Here is a 16,405-nt window from a genome sequence, read left to right on the forward strand (position 1 = left end):
CCAGATCTATCATTAACTATATAATAACAGATCAGGAATTCAGGAAGGCTGTGAGGGACACACGTGTATTCAGGGGATTCTTTGATGATTATTTAATCTGCAGTGAAATTGGGATTGTGAGGCCGAAAGTGCAGGAGGTCAGGTCCATATGTAGGAGGATAAGAGTGGAGAAACTTCAGGATAAGGAAATCAGGCACAAGTACATAACAGCGATCTCAGAAAGGTACCAGTTAGTTGAATGTAGTCAATTACAGTCATTGGAAAAGGAATGGACAAGGTACAGGGACACAGTACTAGAAGTGGCTAAAGAATGTCTTGGAACAGTAGTGTGTAAAAGTACGATGAAGCAAACAGCTTGGTGGAATGGCACAGTCAAGGCAGCCTGTAAAATGAAAAAGAAGGCGTATCAAAAATGGCTACATACTAGAACTCAGGTAGACAGAGAAAGTTATGTTGAAGAAAGAAACAAAGCCAAACAGATAATTGCAGCATCCAAGAAGAAATCTTGGGAAGACTTTGAAAACAGGTTGGAGACTATGGGTCAAGCTGCTGGAAAACCATTCTGGAGTGTGATTAGCAGTCTTCGAAAGGGAGGTAAGAAGGAAATGACAAGTACTTTGGACAGGTCAGGAAAACTGCCGGTGAATCCTGTGGATGCCTTGGGCAGATGGAGGGAATATTTTGCAGCATCCAAGAAGAAATCTTGGGAAGACTTTGAAAACAGGTTGGAGACTATGGGTCAAGCTGCTGGAAAACCATTCTGGAGTGTGATTAGCAGTCTTCGAAATGGAGGTAAGAAGGAAATGACAAGTACTTTGGACAGGTCAGGAAAACTGCCGGTGAATCCTGTGGATGCCTTGGGCAGATGGAGGGAATATTTTGAAGAGTTGCTCAATGTAGGTGAAAATGCGATCAGTAATGTTTCAGATTTCGAGGTAGAATGGGTTAGGACCAGATCTTTAGCTTACGGCAAATAATGGAGAAGTGTTACGAGTGGAACAGGGAATTGTATCTATGCTTTATAGATCTAGAGAAGGCATATGACCGGGTTCCTAGGAGGAAGTTATTGTCTGCTCTACGAGATTATGGAATAGGAGGCAAACTTTTGCAAGCAATTAAAGGTCTTTGCATGGATAGTCAGGCAGCAGTTAGAGTTGACGGTAAATTGAGTTCATGGTTCAGAGTAGTTTCAGGGGTAAGACAAGGCTGCAACCTGTCTCCACTGTTGTTCATATTATTTATGTATCATATGTTGAAAACAATAGACTGGCTGGGTGAGATTAAGATATATGAACACAAAATAAGCAGTCTTGCATATGCGGATGACTTAGTTGTGATGGCAGATTCGATTGAAAGTTTGCAAAGTAATATTTCAGAGCTAGATCAGAAATGTAAGGACTATGGTATGAAGATTAGCATCTCCAAAACGAAAGTAATGTCAGTGGGAAAGAAATGTAAACGGATTCAGTGCCAAATAGGAGAACAAAGTTAGAACAGGTGGACGGTTTCAAGTACTTGGGATGCATATTCTCACAGGATGGCAACATAGTGAAAGAACTGGAAGCGAGGTGTAGCAAAGCTAATGCAGTGAGCGCTCAGCTACGATCTACTCTCTTCTGCAAGATGGAAGTCAGTACGAAGACTAAGTTATCTGTGCACCGTTCAATCTTTCGACCAACTTTGTTGTATGGGAGCGAAAGCTGGTTGGATTCAGGTTACCTTATCAACAAGGTTGAGGTTACGGATATGAAAGTAGTTAGGATGATTGCAGGTACTAGTAGATGGGAACAATGGCAGGAGGGTGTCCACAATGAGGAAATCAAAGAAAAACTGGGAATGAACTCTGTAGATGTAGCAGTCAGGGCGAACAGGCTTAGATGGTGGGGTCATGTTAAACGCATGGGAGAAGCAAGGTTACCCAAGAGACTCATGGGTTCAGCAGTAGAGGGTAGGAGGAGTCGGGGCAGACCAAGGAGAAGGTACCTGGATTCGGTTAAGAATGATTTTGAAGTAATAGGTTTAACATCAGAAGAGGCACCAATGTTAGCACTGAATAGGCGGTCATGGAAGCATTTTATAAGGGGGGCTATGCTCCAGACTGAACGCTGAAAGGCATAATCAGTCTTAAATGATGATGATGACGTGATATAATCACAAATTTACAATTTTCGAATTTTTTTTTTTTTGCGCTGTGAAACTTGCCACATTTCATGATTCCAGGTCAATGGGACGTACTCTATAGACTCCAATGAGCGAGTTAGCGATTTTCAAGGTATATGACATAAATGGCCGTATCTTTTGATTGCATTGACTTAGAAGCTTCAACGTTTTACACCACTGTAGATCTTAGAATGTGACATCAATTTGAACTTGGTACACCCATCCATTTCTGAAAAAAAGGAGTCTTAACAGACATAAAGACGGATAAAAAATTACAAAAAATATATATTTCCGTGAGATATAATTACAAATTACCAATTTTCGGGTTTTTCCTTTACTTGTCACTGTGAAACCTTCCTTCTTGCCACATTTCATTACTATAGGTCAATGGGACGCATCCCATAGGTTTCAATGAGTGAGTTTGCTAGTATCAAAATGACATAAATGGCCGTATCTTTCGATTGCATTGGCTTAGAAGCTTCAATGTTTTAACTGTAGATCTCAAAATATGACAGAAATTTGAACTTGATACGCCTGTTCGTCCCTGGGAAAAAATGGTCCTTAACAATCGGACGGACAAACAGACAAACAGGCGGACAAAAAAAATGATCCTATAACAGTTCCGGGCCGGGCTAGCACTTGGATGGGTGACCATCCGGTCTGCCGAGTGCTGTTGGCAAGCGGGGTGCACTCAGCCCTTGTGAGGCAAACTGCGGAGCTACTTGATCGAGAAGTAGCGGCTCCGGTCTCGTAAACTGACATACGGCCGGGAGAGCGATGTGCTGACCACATGCTCCTCCATATCCGCATCCAGTGACGCCTATGGGCGAGGATGACACGGCGGCCGGTCGGTACGTTGGGCCTTCCAAGGCCTTTCCGGACAGAGTTTAGTTTATAACAGTTCCATTTTCACACACTGAGGTACGAAACCATAAAAATGGAAGATGGCGGGAAATTAAAAACATTCGAAAAAGCTAAGATTGCGGAACTAGCCCAGCTGTACTTTGTAATACCTCCACAACTTCTGCTCTCCTCCAATCAGAGCATGTATTTTACAGACCATTGCAATAAAACAGCCAACCACAATGTACCCCAAGAGCAGCTATCTTAGTAGCACTCAACGGTATCTGAACGATCTGAACTTTTTGCACCATTCACGGAGGTGTTTATTCTGAAAAATTACATAAAACAGCACTTGCGTATGTCTAAAGTTTGATTTCTGTACCGTGTATAGTGCAAGGCACAACCGAACCGCAGATGAATTGTTTTTCATGTCTAAATTATTCTATGACGCTTGTGAAGTGTCACAAGGCAGGCAGGCATCAGTGAGAGCTAACTCACTAACTGAGCATTTGGCTTGTTTCGACAAGTCTTTTGTTGCTGACATCTAACGCATATGATTCTCGGCTTGGCACAATATGACACAGACGCCGCTTTGCAAAACACTTATTGCACTACTGTAGATTTAACTTACTTCTTAAAGTGCATTTGTCGATGAGAATTACCTAAGTAAATAATGTTATTCCAACATCTAAATTCGTCAAAAAAAGAAAAAAAAGCTCATCCTCAAAACCGATATAAAATCCAAATATTACAAGTGGAGACCACATATAGGACTCTAGTGCATGCGACCCATTGCTAAGTGCTGTTCGAATGTTTGGGATCCGCACCATGCCGTATTATAGAAAGACATCAAAGCATTCAGAGGCGGGCTGCTAGATTTGTTGCCAGCAGGTTCGAAAACCGTGCAAATATTACTGAGGTTTCTTCGAGGCGTACTACTGAGGAAATTTAGAGAACCGGCATTTGAGTGTGACTGCAGAACGATTCTACTGCTGCCAACGTAAATTTCGCTTAAGGACAATAAAGATAAGATTACAGATACTAGGTCTCGTATGGATGCACACAGACAATCGTTTTTCCCTCGCTCTGTTTGCGGGTGGAACAGAAAAGGATACCCGATGCCATACGGTGGCTTCCGCAGTATGTACGAGGGTTGCCCAGAAAATAATACACCGCACAAAGCTACGAATGCGAAATGTTAGGTATGTATTATCTGTAGTCTCCTGAGTGAGCGCGCCAAGTTTCCGTCACTTCCGACAAACAGCGTAGCTGCAAGTCAGTTTCAAAATAGCGTTACAGATGTACGTTACAAGCAACGTGTCGTCACTGAATTTCTCACTGCAGATAGAAACTGCAGGGAATATTCACAAACGCTTGTGCAAAGTCTATGGAGCATCTGCTGTCAACAGAAGTACAGTTAGTCGCTGACCACGGAGGGTGTGGTCATCAGAAGGCGGTTCGTCAGAGCTCGACGATTTGCAGCGGTCGGGGAGACCATCCACGGCTGTCACACCTGACCTGTTGCAGCGAGCTGATGCATTACAACTCGGCAGTTGGAGCCGCATCTGTCAATCAGCAAAGGAAGTGTGGATGCAATTATCCGCACTCCTGGATATTAAAAAGTGTGTGCAATGTGGGTCCCGCGGTGTCTAACGGTGGATCGCAAATTGAACAGAAAAAACATTTGTCGTGATTTGTTGCAACGTTTTGAAGCTGAAGGGGAGGCCTTCTTCTCCGGATTGTAACAGGTGATGAAACCTTTCACCATTTTGAGCCCGAAGCAAAACGACAACCGATGGAATAGCACCATTACCACTCCCCTTAGAAGAAAAAATCAAAACAACTGCTTCCGCCTGTAAGGTCATGATCAGCGTGTTCTGGAAATGTGAAGGTGTGATTCTGATTGATGTGATGCCAAGAGGCGGAACCATTAATCCAGAAGCATGTGTCAACACGTTAACAAAACTCAATACGCTCTTCTGGCGACTTCAGCGTCACAAGGAGATGTTTTGCTGCAACACGATAACGCTCGGCCCCACGCGAGTCAGAGGATTGCTGAACACGTCGCAAAACAGGGTTGGGTAGTGTTACCCCATCCACACTACAGCCCTGACCTAGCCCCTTCGGGCCTCCACTTGCTTGGGCCATTAAAGGATGTCACACCTGCAAGACATTTTGAAAACGATGAGGAGGTAATTCACACAGTGAAGCACTGGCTCCATCACCAGAACAAGTATTGATACGGACAGGTCATGCACGTCCTTGTTTCATGCTGGAGGAAGGCCATAGAACGGGATGACGATTACTTCGAAAAATAGATTGTGTAGATAAAACACCGTTCTTCCGTGTGTGTCATTCATTATGTTCAAAATTGAATTGTTGAAGAAAAAAATGCGGTGCATTACTTTCCGGGCAAACCTCGTACGTAGAAGTAGATGAAAGTAAACGCTCCTGTCAGACCACAAAATGGTATCTCCTTCTTACTGACACTGGCTGTATATGTGTCTCTCTAATTATCTCCTTTTTCTCCCATAATCACTGTCTTCATATCATTCTGTCACTTTTCCTTGCCACTGTCTCCTTCTCTGCCATTTTCACTGACTGGCCCACTGTCATTGTCTTTGTCCCATTCTTTTCCCTGCCACTACCCCTGTCTCTTCCTTCCTCGCTTACAGTGTGCTGTCTTCCGCTTCAACCACCACTGTCTCCTCTCCTCATGTGTCATTGGATAGGGTTTGCTCAGTATCCATGACATCAAGGGCTAGTTACAACACGGGTGGATCAGTTTGCCTCACAAGGTGAAACAACGGCTTGATGCCCTTCGCAACCGAATCAATGTATGCATTCAGGCCACATGGGGTACAATACTCTCGGTTCTTTGTAAATCTAATTCATCTTGTAATCATTAAAATGACGTCATGTACCCTCTCGATCCATCAATTTTCGTTTCGGTTCTTCCTCCTCTTCCGGGCGCTCTACATTATTGCCAGGCACAGTATTTCTACATGCATATCAATTTCCAAATTTCATAACTAAGTGTCGGAGAACAAAGTAGCGTGATAACTTTCTTGTGTAAGACCCCCACTATTTTTTGGCGATTCTGTCGAAAAATACACTCCTGGAAATTGAAATAAGAACACCGTGAATTCATTGTCCCAGGAAGGGGAAACTTTATTGACACATTCCTGGGGTCAGATACATCACATGATCACACTGACAGAACCACAGGCACATAGACACAGGCAACAGAGCATGCACAATGTCGGCACTAGTACAGTGTATATCCACCTTTCGCAGCAATGCAGGCTGCTATTCTCCCATGGAGACGATCGTAGAGATGCTGGATGTAGTCCTGTGGAACGGCTTGCCATGCCATTTCCACCTGGCGCCTCAGTTGGACCAGCGTTCGTGCTGGACGTGCAGACCGCGTGAGACGACGCTTCATCCAGTCCCAAACATGCTCAATGGGGGACAGATCCGGAGATCTTGCTGGCCAGGGTAGTTGACTTACACCTTCTAGAGCACGTTGGGTGGCACGGGATACATGCGGACGTGCATTGTCCCGTTGGAACAGCAAGTTCCCTTGCCGGTCTAGGAATGGTAGAACGATGGGTTCGATGACGGTTTGGATGTACCGTGCACTATTCAGTGTCCCCTCGACGATCACCAGTGGTGTACGGCCAGTGTAGGAGATCGCTCCCCACACCATGATGCCGGGTGTTGGCCCTGTGTGCCTCGGTCGTATGCAGTCCTCATTGTGGCGCTCACCTGCACGGCGCCAAACACGCATACGACCATCATTGGCACCAAGGCAGAAGCGACTCTCATCGCTGAAGACGACACGTCTCCATTCGTCCCTCCATTCACGCCTGTCGCGACACCACTGGAGGCGGGCTGCACAATGTTGGGGCGTGAGCGGAAGACGGCCTAACGGTGTGCGGGACCGTAGCCCAGCTTCATGGAGACGGTTGCGAATGGTCCTCGCCGATACCCCAGGAGCAACAGTGTTCCTAATTTGCTGGGAAGTGGCGGTGCGGTCCCCTACGGCACTGCGTAGGATCCTACGGTCTTGGCGTGCATCCGTGCGTCGCTGCGGTCCGGTCCCAGGTCGACGGGCACGTGCACCTTCCGCCGACCACTGGCGACAACATCGATGTACTGTGGAGACCTCACGCCCCACGTGTTGAGCAATTCGGCGGTACGTCCACCCAGCCTCCCGCATGCCCACTATACGCCCTCGCTCAAAGTCCGTCAACTGCACATACGGTTGACGTCCACGCTGTCGCGGCATGCTACCAGTGTTAAAGACTGCGATGGAGCTCCGTATGCCACGGCAAACTGGCTGACACTGACGGCGGCGGTGCACAAATGCTGCGCAGCTAGCGCCATTCGACGGCCAACACCGCGGTTCCTGGTGTGTCCGCTGTGCCGTGCGTGTGATCATTGCTTGTACAGCCCTCTCGCAGTGTCCGGAGCAAGTATGGTGGGTCTGACACACCGGTGTCAATGTGTTCTTTTTTCCATTTCCAGGAGTGTAGTATTGCAGCACTGCAGAAGCCGTAGGCAGCCAGTGAGCGCAGGATTTCGGCGTGCCAGTTACAGTAACAGGGCTTTTTATGCATTACGAGACAGACCAGGCCTGGCGCCTCTAACCTACCAGTGCAGCTGTAAGACAGGGTTCTTATAGGACTGACCGAGTGTTTCTCTATCGACGGGCCGCGGAAATGTAGTCAGGAACGTGAGTGGAAGCGGTGCATCGGTACAACAAATGAACAGACATTCCGTATAAATAACTGTGACTTTTTAGCAGAGAGATAAACAGCCCAGAAGACAATGACGAGGGGTCAACACCAGGCAGTGGTGCACTGTGAGTCAGCAAGCAGCCACATTGAGTTGGGTCAGACGCCATCACCGCAACATTTTCTAGCAGCCCACCTTCTGGGACAAGGTGCCTCTCCACTGGCAGGCAGACCGCTTCCAGGTTCACTCCAGTAGCAGCCGGACTTCTGTCCAGGGGCAGCGGGTCGTGACTGGGGTCACACAACCACCCCTACTTCTATGGTGGTGCGACTGCCTTGGCGTCTTGCACTACTTCTGATAAAAGCGTAACTCCCCACTGGGAGGCTGGTATCCTCTGCAGGTGTTCGGGTCATATCCTGCGTTGCTGGCGCCACTTACGCTCAGCGCGGCATGCCTAACGCAGGTGTATGTTGGTAGCTGGTAACGGCATCAGCATTCTTGTGCAGACACACTCGACAACCGGCTGGCCGCCAGGTGGCACCGTGCCACATTTTTCTATCACGCTGAGGGTCGTGGCCACCACACTAGATCTACCTGATTACTCTGCAGTTGTGCTGTGCCAGCAGAGGGCTCTTGTATTCGACGCTGTCTACGATTGGTCTTCGATGACGTTATGCCCTGCTGGTACCTGCGCTGTTCTAGAAAGCCAACATATAAATTGGCGAGCTTCTTAGCGACGCGACTACCACGTCTTCACTGTTGTGTCCCCCTACCGTCCATCTCTACACCCTTCATCTCCTTTCCCAAAGTGGCTTCCATCAACTCCCCCTCCCGGATGGTGCCCTCTCTCCCTCCATTTATCCCTCCTATCAACTCTGATCCCCTCCTTTCCTCTCTCCTTTTCCCGGGCTCCCTCTCCCGCCCCTTCCATCCTCTTTTTTCTCCACCTCCCCTCTATCTGCCCCCTTCTCTCCCCCGAGTCCTTTTGCATTTCCCTCCTCTGCCTCTTCTCATTCCCTCTCGCGTCTGCCCTGCCCCTCTCCCCCCTTATGAGTCCTCACCCTCCTTGGTTCCCCCCCTTTTCGTTTTTTCCTCTCCTCCCTCCTTGTTTTTCCCCCTCCTCCAGGTCCCACCCTCCCCCCCCCCCCCCATCTGCCTTTGGCTCGGGAGTGTAATCTTTGCGCGATCGTTTTCGTGCAGTTTTATACAGTGAATGTTCCGTGTTGCGTCTTTTGGGAAGTGTTGCGAACGGTCATCATACTGTCGCTGGGTGTTTTATCTCTTGCGAACAGAAACCAGATTGTCACCATGTTTTTTAATTGCGTGTCTACTATATTACTTGTCTGATTCCTGTGTATTTTATTAACATTGCCACCCCTTTTGCTTTCTGTTTTAAATTTCTGCATTTTTCCGCCATTTTACACTTGAAGTCGCCGTTTTATCGTCTGTTTTTCTTGTTTCTTTTCTTCTTCCGTTTTTAAAAATGTCTGTAGGCTGTAGAGAAGCGTACTAAGCTGCTGCCAGCCCGCCCCCTTCGGGGGGGAATTGAAAATCAATAACGAAAAAAAAAAAAAAGCGACGCGACAGTAGCACCTGAAGATGGCGGGCAGGTGTCTCGCTGAAATATTGGGCGGTTTCTACAATATTATCCGGCGTAATTCCCTGGAACCTATCAAGTACTCTGCAGTTAAAAACTACGTGCCTGAGAGAGGGTTTATCGAACCATCTTCGAGCTATTTCTCTACCGTTTCACTCTCGAATAGCATGCGGGAAAAACGAACACTTAAATCGTTCTGCGCGAGCAGTTATTTCTGTTATTTTATTATGATGATCATTCCTCCCTATGTAGGTGGGCGCCAAAGAAATATTTTCACACTCTGAGGAGAAAGTTCGTCATTTCAATTTCATTAGATGCAACGAAAACCGACTTTGCTTTAATGATTGATAGCGTATCATATGCGAGGCGCTCTCTGCCTTATTTCGCGACGTCAGAAAACGAGCTGCCCTTCTTTGAACTTTTTTAATGTCCTACGTCGATCCTGTCTGTGCGGATCCCACACTGCACAGTAGTACTCCAGAGGAGGGCGGACAAGCGTAGTGTAGGCAGTCTCTTTAGTAGACCTGTTGTATTTTGTCAGTGTTCTGCCAATAAATCGTAGTCTTTGGTTGCATTACCCACAACATTAACTGTGAGATTGTTCCAACTTAAGGCATTCGCAATTGTAATCGCTAAGTATTTAGCTGAATTTACATCCTTTAGATTCGTGTGACTTATCGTGTAAGCGAAATTTAGTAGATTTCTTTTAGTATTCGCATACATGACTTCACGCTTTACGTTATTTACAGTCAATTGCAATTTTTCGTACCTTACAGATATCCTGTCTAAATAATTTTGCTAGTGTTTTTGATCATCCGGTGACTTTAAAAGACGGTGAAAGAAATCCGATAAATTTTGAGTATACGATAAATCGCACAAATCTAAGGGCTGTCAGTTCGACTAAATACCTAGGAATTGCAATTAGAGCAACTTAAATTGGAAAGACCACATAGATAATATTGTCCGGAAGGTGAAACAAAGACTGCACTTTGTTGGCAGAACACTTAGAAGATGCGACAAACCCACTAAAGAGACAGCCTACATTACACTTGTCCGTCCTCTGCTGGAATATTCTACATCTACATCTACATCCATACTCCGCAAGCCACCTGACGGTATGTGGCGGAGGGTACCCTGAGTACCTCAATCGGTTCTCCCTTCTATTCCAGTCTAGTATTGTTCGTGGAAAGAAGGATTGTCGGTATGCTTCTGTGTGGGTTCTAATCTCTCTGATTTTATCCTCATGGTCTCTTCGCGAGATATACGTAGGAGGGAGCAATATACTGCTTGACTCCTCGGTGTAGGTATGTTCTCGAAACTTCAACAAAAGCCCGTACCGAGCTACTGAGCGTCTCTCCTGCAGAGTGTTCCACTGGAGTTTATCTATCATCTCCGTAACGCTTTCGCGTTTGCTAAATGATCCTGTAACGAAGCGCTCTGCTCTCCGTTGGATCTTCTCTATCTCTTCTATCAACCCTATCTGGTACGGATCCCACACTGCTGAGCAGTATTCAAGCAGTGGGCGAACAAGTGTACTGTAACCTACTTCCTTTGTTTTCAGATTGCATTTCCTTAGGATTCTTCCAATGAATCTCAGTCTGGCATCTGCCTTACCAACGATCAACTTTATATGATCATTCCATTTTAAATCACTCCTAATGCGTACTCCCAGATAATTTATGAAATTAATTGCTTCCAGTTGCTGACCTGCTATTTTGTAGCTAAATGATAAGGGATCTTTCTTTCTATGTATTCGCAGCACATTACACTTGTCTACATTGAGATTCAATTGCCATTCCCTGCACCATGCGTCAATTCGTTGCAGATCCTCCTGCATTTCAGTACAATTTTCCATTGTTACAACCTCTCGATACACCACAGCATCATCTGCAAAAAGCCTCAGTGAACTTCCGATGTCATCCACAAGGTCATTTATGTATATTGTGAATAGCAGCGGTCCTATGACACTCCCCTGCGGCACACGTGAAATCACTCTTACTTCGGAAGACTTCTCTCCATTGAGAATGACATGCTGCGTTCTGTTATCTAGGAACTCTTCAATCCAATCACACAATTGGTCTGATAGTCCATATGCTCTTACTTTGTTCATTAAACGACTGTGGGGAACTGTATCGAACGCCTTGCGGAAGTCAAGAAACACGGAATCTACCTGTGAACCCGTGTCTATGGCCCTCTGTGTCTCGTGGACGAATAGCGCGAGCTGGGTTTCACACGACCGTCTTTTTCGAAACCCATGCTGATGCCTACAGAGTAGTGTCTTTGCTGCGCCGTATGGGATCCTTACCAGGTAGGATTGATAGAGGACATCGAAAAAGTGCAAAGAAGGGCAGCTCGTTTCGTGGTATCGTGCAATAGGGGTGAGAGTGCCACTGATATGATACGCGAGTTGGGGTGGCAATCACTGAAACAAAGGCGGTTTTCTTTGCGGTGAGATCTATTTACGAAATTTCAATCACCAAATTTTCTCTTCCGAAAGGGTAAATATTTTGTTGACACCCACCTACGTAGGCAGAGATGATCATCAAAATAAAATAAGAGAAATCAGAGCTCGAACGGAAAGATTTAGATGTTCCTTTTTCCCACGCGCCATTCGAGAGTGGAATGGTAGAGAACAGGCACTTAAGTGTGAATTGCAGAGTAACCATGTAGATGTAGATGTAAATAACATCATCTGCAAACAATCTAAGCGTGCTATCCAGATTGTCTCCTAAACCGTTTATGTAGATCAGGACATCAGAGATCCTGTAACACTTCGTTGGGGAACGCCAGGTATTATTTCTGTTCTACTTAAGGACTTTCCGTCAGTTACTTCGAACTGTGGGATTTCTGACAGGAAATCTCGAATCCGTTCCACAAATAAGACAATAGTCCATAGGCACGCAGTTTGATTAAAAGTTGCTTGTCAGAAGACTTGTGGTAATCTACAAATATGGAATCAGTTTGACATCCCCTGTCAGTAACACTCATTGCTTCATGAGAATAAAGAGCTAGCTGTGTTTCACAAGAGCAATATTTCCTGAATCTGTGTTGGGCGTTTATCAATAAATCGTTTTCTTCGCAAGAGCTCACAATGTTAGAACACATTGTATGTTCCAAAGTCGTACTGAAAATCGACGTTAGCGATATGGGTCTGTAATTTAGCGGATTACTTCTGTTTATTTTTTGGCTTCTAGTCTTTGGGTATAGACCTTTCAATGAGTGATCGGTTGTGTATGACTGGTAAATATGGAGCTATTGTACCAGCATACTCTAAGCGGAATCTGACTGTTACACAATCAGGAATGAAGTCCTTGCCTTTATGAAGTGATTTAAGGAGTTTTGCAACACCGAGGATGTCTGCCTCTAAGTTAATCATGTGGCGTCAGAGAACAGCTGATTGAGTTGTAGTACAGTGATTGACTTGTTAATGTTGCTTTACTCAGCTGCCACAGATCTGCATCTTCGCCACGAACCACCCTGCCGCTAAGTCCTGTGCAGAAATAGCCCATCATCCCCGGGTCGACTTCACTTGCAGGTGGCAATGAATTGTGGATACTGCAAGCTGTGTGTAACCTAGAATATCTTTAAGTTGGTTTCGTGAAGGTCTGCCCACGTGAATGGGCCTGACCAGCAATATGTCAGGCAGGTAAAGGTCTACAATCAAAGGCTGATCATCTACAGAAAGATAATAAAAAAATACGTTGAATAACTTTATTAGAAACAAAGTAACAGTTTTTATATGGCTTTCATTTAATCTCCTTTAAAGTACTGTCTTTAGCAAGCAATGCACTTATCCCAACGTTGAATCTATGACTGGTAGCATTTTTGGGAAGGATTCTTTCAGAAGGGCGTTCAGCTTCTCTGTCATGGCCGTTCCACTGTCAAGAATGGTGTCAAAAAGCTTTCATTTAAACACGGTTATAATTTTTTGGATCAGCCAGAAGTCACAATGTGCTAAATCTGGTGAGTAATGCGGTTGTGATCAGACGGGAAAACTTTTTACAGGCAAAAACTGGTGAATCAAAAGCGAGTTGTGGCATGGTGCAATGTCGTGATGAAGGGGGAAGCCACTGGCTGATTATTGTGGTCTCTTTCTTCGTACATCATCTTGCTGAGTTCTGTACACCCTTGTAAAACTCGGCATTTACAGTTGTTGCTCTTGGAACAAACTCTCATTGCACTATGCCCTCACTATAAAAAAAGAGCCTGACTTTGATAATGGATTTTGACTTACGTGCCTTTTTAGGGCGAGGAGATTCATTGGTTTTCTACAAGAAACCCTGAATTTTCGTCTCAAGGTAATACCCATAGATCCGAGTTTGGTCCCCAACTACAATTTTGTACATGAAGTCCGGATCTAAATGGAGACAATCCTTTAACTCCGTGCAAATAGACACACGAATTTCCTTCTGCTCACAACTCTAAGATCTAGGAAAAAATTTTGCGGTCATTCGCCTTATTTGTAAATCATCGGTTAAAATGCTTTGCACGGACTTTGTGTGATGCCAAGTTCTTCGGTAAGCCCTCGGTTAGTTATTCGCCTGTTTGAACGAACAATTTTTACCATTTTTTCACGTTTTCTTTTGTTTTGAGGTTAATGGACGTCCCAACGTTGCTCCCCTGCTACCGAAGCATTTCCGCTTTTGAATCGCTCACACGTCTTGTAAACAGTCGTCAGAGTTACAGCATGATCGTCATACACCAATTTCATCAATTCATGAGTTTCTTTGGCACTTGAAACAGAATTTAATGTTCATGCGTTTGTCGAAATCCATGAATCCCGACAGCACGGTAAACTATGCTTAAAAAGTTCATTCACATTGAAAGGGTACAGTACTGCCCGACATTGAAAATAGGTACAACATACTTCATTATTTTTGTCAGAACAACACATTTTTTTTGTAAAATAACTCAATTTCAATTAATACAGCGAAGGCGGATACCAGTGTGGGAAAGAATGACAATTTATTTATTTAATTGATCACATGTGCACTACCACAAAGTAAATCCCTACATCCAGTTTGGTGAGATCTGTGAAATGAATGAATGTATGGTCGTCTGCTAACTGCAGATAGTGAATGTGAATATATGATCATCTTTGAGTCGATCCTTTGGCCACCTTTGGTGGGACCAAAGAGATGAAATTTACCAGAGCTTTGAGCGCCTGAAATGTGGCTGACCAATACGATAGCAAGGTGCTTCCCCCACCTCGACAGAGATGGGAGAGGACCTAGAGAACGGCCATGTTTCGGCACTCTGCCGCTGGATCTTGTGCTGTTAAGACCTGTTTTAGTTGTGCTCCGTAATGACGAAAGAGTGGAGACATGGTATGCATGTGGAATATTTAAGAGTAGTTTGAAATAATAATATCTCTATTTCAGGAACTTTTGTGGGGAGAATTAAATGTCAGGCAGGTAACATTAATGGGATTGTAGTAATCTTCGGAAGTGACCAACGGTTACAATGAAACCACGTGTAGCATTAAGTTGAAATACTTCCGTGTGCTTAAGTTAAGCTGAATTACTAGCGTGTGTACAATAAGTTGAAATATTTAAGAAATAGCGTGTGTACCATAAGTTGAAGTATTTAAGAAATGGCGTGTGCAGGACTTGAAATTAGAGACGAGTACTTCCACGTGGTGAGTACTGTGTGAGTCTCAAACTGTGTATGAGACAAAAAATAAAGAGAAGTACTCGTCCATGGTATCAGTTGAGGACTCGCGTGTGTGATGAATACGTTCTTAATGTTACTTTGCGTGATATGATTCCGTGTGACGCTAGATTTAAACTCTGAGAGAGAATCAAAGTGAGTCGGCCGTCTATCCAGCAACGCCACTTGGCTTGCATTGCACAGGAAGACGTGCATATATCTCCAGAGTTCATAGTAGGAAAATAGAATTACGAAGTGGGGCAGTGTCGTGTGAAACTGGGATAAATATTAATTAAAGTGGGAAAGCTGAAAGTGATAATGTTGTGACCATTCTCTGTGTAGTATTTCATGTTGTAGTGTGGTGTATGTCATGTAATTTGGGTATGTGTGGTATGCATGGGAGAGTAGCGAAGTAGTTTCAAAAGATTAGTGGGTTATGCTTGTTCCTTCAGTACCGCTCGGTCTGGAGGAAAGTTTAGTGATGATGATTGTGAGAGTCGAAGTGTGAGGTATAATAAAAGATCCACCATCCTATCCAGAAAGTGCACTGTAGCGTTAAAAATAATTACGAGGCCATAATATAGAGATTCACCATTGTAAAGCCATGCCCACTGGGCGGAATTTCTCACGTGTTATTGTTGTAGGTTATAGAATTTGTGTGTTTAGGTTAGAGAATTTATCGGAATAAATAAGATAGTGAAAAGAAAAAGATTGGTGGACTTTTCCTTCGAATTGTATGTTGTCATAATGTCCCGAATTTATAATGTGTGCGCCATTCATATTCAGTGCGGTGGCCACGTGTTGACAAAAGCCGTTAAATAAAAGACAAAAAGAAAATGTGGTATTGCCAGTGCGTAGTGTACAGTCAGAGTTCTGTAAATTACTGATAGTCAGATGCGTGTTTCCGTTGCGTATTAATCATATAGGAGGATAACTTGTAACTTAATTGTGAGTACTAGAGTTCATGTTACTCGATAAATAAGAATGAATCCACTCGCTTGGCAGACCACTCATCTTGCAGGCCTGACTGCTTGATGCCACAGTATGAGCAAGGCATGTGGGTGCCTCTCAACATTATTTTTTGATCACATATCATGCTTGTTGTCAATAACAAATCTGACACGGTTTGTGAGCCCGCAGGTAGGACCAGTAAAACACAAAAAGTTGGATAAGGAAAGACAGAACGGGAACGACTCTGCACTAAGAAAAAGTTAAGAATAAAATAAAAAATGACTTCCCGACCGTAGACAGAAACGACTGAAAAAACAGCATTCCCGATGTTTACATGTTCGCATAGAGGAATCTGCAGAGCACTATGGGACTTAACATTTGAGGTCATCAGTCCCCTAGAACATAGAACTACTTAAACCTAACTAACGTAAGGACATCACACACATCCATGCCCGAGGCAGGATA

Source organism: Schistocerca serialis, chromosome 2, assembly GCF_023864345.2.
Source record: "Schistocerca serialis cubense isolate TAMUIC-IGC-003099 chromosome 2, iqSchSeri2.2, whole genome shotgun sequence".
Lineage (NCBI taxonomy): Eukaryota > Metazoa > Arthropoda > Insecta > Orthoptera > Acrididae > Schistocerca > Schistocerca serialis.